Source organism: Struthio camelus, chromosome 4 (assembly GCF_040807025.1).
Source record: "Struthio camelus isolate bStrCam1 chromosome 4, bStrCam1.hap1, whole genome shotgun sequence".
Taxonomy (NCBI): domain Eukaryota; kingdom Metazoa; phylum Chordata; class Aves; order Struthioniformes; family Struthionidae; genus Struthio; species Struthio camelus.
This window is the reverse complement of record NC_090945.1, coordinates 39329004-39335003: the sequence shown is the minus strand read 5'-3', so window position 1 is coordinate 39335003 and position 6000 is coordinate 39329004.

Sequence of the window (6000 nt, the reverse complement as noted above, 5' to 3'; positions counted from 1 at the left end):
GGTGGCGGCGGCGGCGGCGGGGCGGGATGGCGGCGGCGGCAGCGGCACCGCCCGGCTCCGCCTCCCCCGGCCCGGCCGGGCTCTGTGGGGCGGGCACCGGGGGCCTCTGGCTCTCCCCCGTCGGGGCCGTGTCGGATCTTTATATTGTAAGTGTATGGTGATGAGCGGCGGCGATATGGACGTAGAAAGGAGCCACCTTGAACATACTTCAACAAGCACTTCTGACGTTTGTTCGTGTCTTTTTTTTCTGCCGGGTGCACAGCCCGCGCAGGCGAGCGTCGGGTTGCACTTAGGAACGATGCCCTGCGAAATCTGTCACCCAGGAACAGAAATAAGAGCTCCGCCGAGATCGCCTGGGCCCAGACTTCACGCTACAAGGCTGCGTTTCGGCCGGGGCCGCCGTGCCCCCCCCCCCCCCCCCGCCCCCAGCCGCAGCCCAGGGCAGCGGCAGCCGCCGCCGCTCGCCGGCAGCGCTGGGTGCGCCGCACCTCCCCCGACTTTAAACACTTCCTTTTTATTCATATATAAATAAGCTGCATGCTGTTTTTAGTTTTATATTCACATATGAAATTATATTAATGTGTAAAGATGCGCATGCGCGCACACTCACACACACACACACACACACACACACACACACACACACACACACACACACACACACACACACACACTCTCACTCTCACTCTCACTCACTCACTCACTCACTCTCACACCACACACACGTACGCGTTGGCATGGCAGTCCATATGAATACATAAATCCAGGTATAAATCCAGAAGGGACTTTTGACTTCTCTTCCGTATGTTTGCAGCGTGGAGTTTGACAGCAGCGGCCCACGGCTCTATGACGGGTTGGGCCTGGCTTTGTCGTAAAGCATTTTAAAGCCCCCCGCGCAGCATGAGTACAATTTTACCAGCCTTTGCATGGGGATGTTCATGTATGCGTGTGTCAGAGAACTAATATGCGACATGCATAAGACACTGCATAAGGTACTAATACATAAGTGCTAATACACACCTATGACTTAATTGGTCTGTCAAGCTAATTCATTAAATGCAAGGACAGGGTTTAGGATTGCTGCTGTTACTTGTAATGGTGCGCCGGAGAGCTGAAGGGATCAAAGAAGGTATTTTGCTGGTTCCCTCAGCAAATGCTTTTCTGACTCAGTTTAGACTTGTCCTTAAGCAAGTAGGCCATTTAATAGGGTTGTTAAGGCTCTGGCAAAATCATCAGTTTGATCAGTGAGAGTAATTTATGCGCCCCTCGGATGCTCTCGCTTTGATTAGGCAGATTATTTTCTGTGGATCTTCAGTAATTAAAGTTATGATAAAGACGGCGGGGGCGCAGGTTTGTGCAGGGGTGTGTATGAGCGAGGACTGGTGCCTCATCCCGGATGAACGTCATGTGGGGCGTCTTGGTTTGGTCATCCAGAGGCAGCCATACAGCTACATATCCCCACGCTGGGTCTACAGCTCTATCCAGCAGTATATATATGGTGGCATATGTAGTTCTGGAAAATGCCCTTTCTGTATATTTAACATGGATGAACATAACTGTGTCGGTAGGTGGCTGTGGGTCCTTGCGACAACTGACAACGGATGTTTCTGCCGAGTATTGCCCCACCTTCTAGTTTCAGCTGTTATCGTGACTTAATGCAGATTTTAGGAAAAGGCCGTTGCTCGCTGAGGACACTGGGTGGCACTGTGCGGTTGCTTGTGAAGCCCCAAAGACACTACAGTAGTTAGGAACAAGGGTACGTGAAATTAGTAGATGGAGCTGCTGGTAAAAGCTTGGCTGTATTTGTGGCCCAGTTAGGGGGTACTGGTGAACAATAATAAGACACTGTGACTCTGTCGCCCCGTAAGGGTCACTGCCCATCAGCCTCACATACAAATTTTAAGCCAAAGCCAGATTTTGAATTCCTTTGCTCATAAATTATGAGAGGGAAAAAAACCCAATCTTTTGGCCTGAATTTTTATGCCGGGTGAGGCTGCTGGAGAAACACAAAGGTTACAGAGCGGAACATACAGATTAAAGAATATTCTTTCTTTCTTGTTCCCAGTTCTGATGTAGGTCTGTCTCAGATTCACAGTGTCCTACAGTGACCCTAAATATGTAGGTTTACTTTTATTGTGTTAATGCCATTAATGTTTCAAAGGTAGGCCTGTATTTCCCTCCCTATAAACAGATTTGTGCGCCAGCCTGGAGCACAGACGATGCGTAGAGGGAACGCACAGTTCATTCTCCTGTTACCATCATCCTGAATTAATATTGTTCACAGCTAATCCTGGAAGTCGGGGTGGACAACACAGATTTGAAAAAAATATGAGAGTTTGTTGTTCCAGATCAAATACAGTTTCCACGTATTTTTCTAGGATTTTGCTGACAGTCAGACTTCCTCTGGTTGCTAAAAAGAACAAGCAAAGTATTTCACAGGCCAGGTTTTTATTGTCAAATAGATTACTTTTCACTATGTTCCCATTAATGTCACTGAAAATATGTTCCTATCCAAAACAACAGTATAAACAGTTACCAACATGTATTTTTGTTTATTGAGAAGGCTCTGTTTAGTTTATGGAAGCTTTGGCCTCTCAACTAATTACAAAATATTCAGCAAATATTTGACTGTATTACTTATCTTATTCCCACAAATTAGTGCAAATCTTTGTTTAACAAATGGAGTTCAAGGCTCTTGCCCACAAGGTAAAGTATACATTGCAATCTCTTTTTTGCAGATAGTCTAAAACCCAACCTTTTCTCAATGAATCAACAGTTGAAAATGATCTCTGTAAATCAGTACAGAGAGAGAAGTTGCAGCGTTGCATCTAATACCCCCAAATAAGGCACAAACCACCCAAAGCTCAATACTGATGTTTGACTGTTCCCAACATATTGTTTGCTCTTTTTAATATGTTTAGTAGCTTCCTAATATTTTTAGGTACAGCATCATATCCTCAAGTGAGAAACCTTGACTGCGATAAAGCAAGAAAATAATCTTCTGTAATCATGGACTATATTGATGTTGTTCCTTTATACTACATTTCTGGTGGTTTTTTAGAGATAAGTTCTCTCTTAATTCCTCAACATTTGAATGAAGTTTGAATAGCATCTAAAATGTTATTTCATTTGAAAGTAAGTGTCAAAAAGGAAGACTATATGATTTTAGAAAATAAAACCATCAAACCATTATCCAAACCATCCATCAGCTGACTCATGGACCTGAGGTATTTTCAAAAATAGTTAAATGATAGAGCACCTGGATTGTTGGCCTTTTTAATTGTTAAGCACTTTTGAAAATTTATCTGTAATTACATTTGAAATCAAACTAAGAACAATGTATTCAAGTAAAGAAGCCGTATAAAAACTCTGTTATTCTTTGCAGAAATCAAAGGTGTTTCTTCAGGGTCTTTTACATGGCTATATTACGTAGAAAAAATGCTGGAAAAAATAACCACCACAAGAACATTAGTCAGAAGTCAAATGGCATTTAGCAATCGTGCATCAGTGTGGTTTCCCTGTTCCAATTTAAAAGTGCATAATATCACATCCTTACTTAAGAATACATTCTAGCAGGAGTGAATGGGTCTTATTGATGGTGTGCATGCAGCAAAATAGCCTGCAAATTCTTTCCAAAACGGTCCAAATGGAAGCCATAACTGACATGAGACAGATGAATTTCAGGCTTTTTCTTCACTTAGTTTTCAAAAGAGACAGACCCATTCCCAGACGGTGTCTGAACAGAAGCACAGTCAGTATCTATACTAGTTTCAGAAGTGGAAAGAAGTAGAAAGCCTCTCGCATGCAAAGCAAGTGAGAGCTGATTGTTGCTGACTCAGAAGTTCTCGAGGCCTTTCACTCCCAGAAGTGTGAGGAAGCATGTTGGCTGGAGAGAGTGGACTGTTGAATTGGCAAAAATGTTGCCCTGTACTTTTTGACTAAAATTTAAATACTGAAAGAGAAAGAGAAAGATGACATACAAAACTGTATTTTTTTTTCATTTTCACTTTTCTATTTTTTATTTGTAAAGCGGTAGTTTTCCTAGCACACTGGCAGCATGGCTTCAACACTACACAGCTGTTTAACCATCTCTGTTTCTCATCCAAATTATCAACTCACTCATAGACTGGCCTGGCAAAAGAGTCTGTGCACACCAATCTATATAGCTTATTAGTAGTACAAGCCAGAGTAACTTATGTTGATGATGGATTGTGAAGTAAAACAGACATTTTTTTCAGTATTTACTTCTGGGTTTTTTTTCAATATTTGTTTTTGGTATTTATTTTTTTATAAGAAAATTCACTTCTAGAGCACCTGAAAAAACAGGCAAATCCAACTCAAGCCCACTCAACAGTTTCAGTTAAAACAATAACAAAATCCCACTGGAAATGTTAAAGTATCATTCTAGCATTTCTGAAATTGTATATATTGATCATGTTAGATTCGTAAGCACACATAAGTATGAGTCATACATTTGGAAACAGTTGTTTTTCCAAGACAGCCGTAAGAATGCTTTGATATTCAGGAACTAATTTACAAATAGAAACACGTTTCTTTTCCTGCTTTGTATTTCTGAGGAAAGATTTACTATGAATAATAGCAAGGTATTGGATAGTTTCCCAGTGGCTCTTTGACGATAATAATAAACTCACTGAATTATAGCTGCATTTATATGGAGGTACGGAGACAGAGAAGATGAGGGTGTATCTGATGAATAAAACGCTACTCACCCATTGAGCTTCATTAACAAGGCTGTTCTAAACAAATAATGATTCACCTTTACTATCTACTGAAATAATAAATGGCAAGAAAAATGGTAAACTGAATTTGAGAACTCTTCCTTCAGTCTGTGCTACATTAATCATTCCTAATTCGTTAGCAAATCAGCAAATAAACCTGCTGGAAAGATAAATTTGGTCATAAAATCAACACAGTCGAACTATGTTGGACATATAGCAGAGTACAACTAGATCTCTAGAGCATTTGGGTCAGCTGTTTTGCAGCCAGGACCAACCAAGGGAAAATAGTATGTAGGGCAGGAAAACGACTGCATAGCCGTTCCACTAAGCATAAGTATTGTTTTCAACCTAATGAGAAAGTAGGAATAAATTATTTCTAAGTCATGCCAAGTGAAACCATAGAAGGAAAGAGAAGGAAGCAAGGATGTGGAAGGATTAATCACGCAAGGCTAAGTCATGACCGTGTAATCAGCAAAGCAAACAAACATTTTGTGAGGTTTAAATAGCTGCATCTCCTGCCAAGAAGTACAAGAGGTTGCCACCAGAAATACAACTAGACAGCACTTATACAGTATACACATATTTGCTAATCATTAAAGAAATGTTTCAGATTGATTCCTTTGTGAATATAGATCTATAAAGTGATCCTAGAAAGTTGCATAATACAAGCAACTTGCTGAAAATTCACTTTTCCAACTCCTAACCCATTTGTAGGCATAATGATCTGCTTGTTTTCCAAAACCAACTAGCAAATTATTTGGAACAATGAAACTCTCACATTGTTTTTTGTTACCTAAGATATTAAGGACTTTAGTAAAAATTATCACATTATACATTGAAATTATTTCATTACAACTGTCATCATATTTTAATTTTAAGATGTTAGACATTTTATCTCAAGATTAACTAATGGTTATCACTGGCAGTACTGACTTTTACAATCTTTTGTGAATCCTGAAATTCCTGCTTAGCAATGCAAGACCAAAATTTCCGTGTTCTGTTACCAAGTATAGTTCTGAAAGAGTATCACGCCTATATGTACCATTATTAGTGAAAAAAGAAAAGGGCATGTTCTGAACTCTGCTAAGGGATGAAGGATACCCGGATCGTGTTACGTGGTTCACCTGTCATGTTGTGAACGTTACGTGCCCGTCCATGCTCTTGAATGCACGTTTGTGGTTGAAGTTTGCCCAGTTATTTTGGGAAGTTCATGCCAGTGACCTACTCACGCTATATAATCTTTTCTCACGGAAGCCTGGTG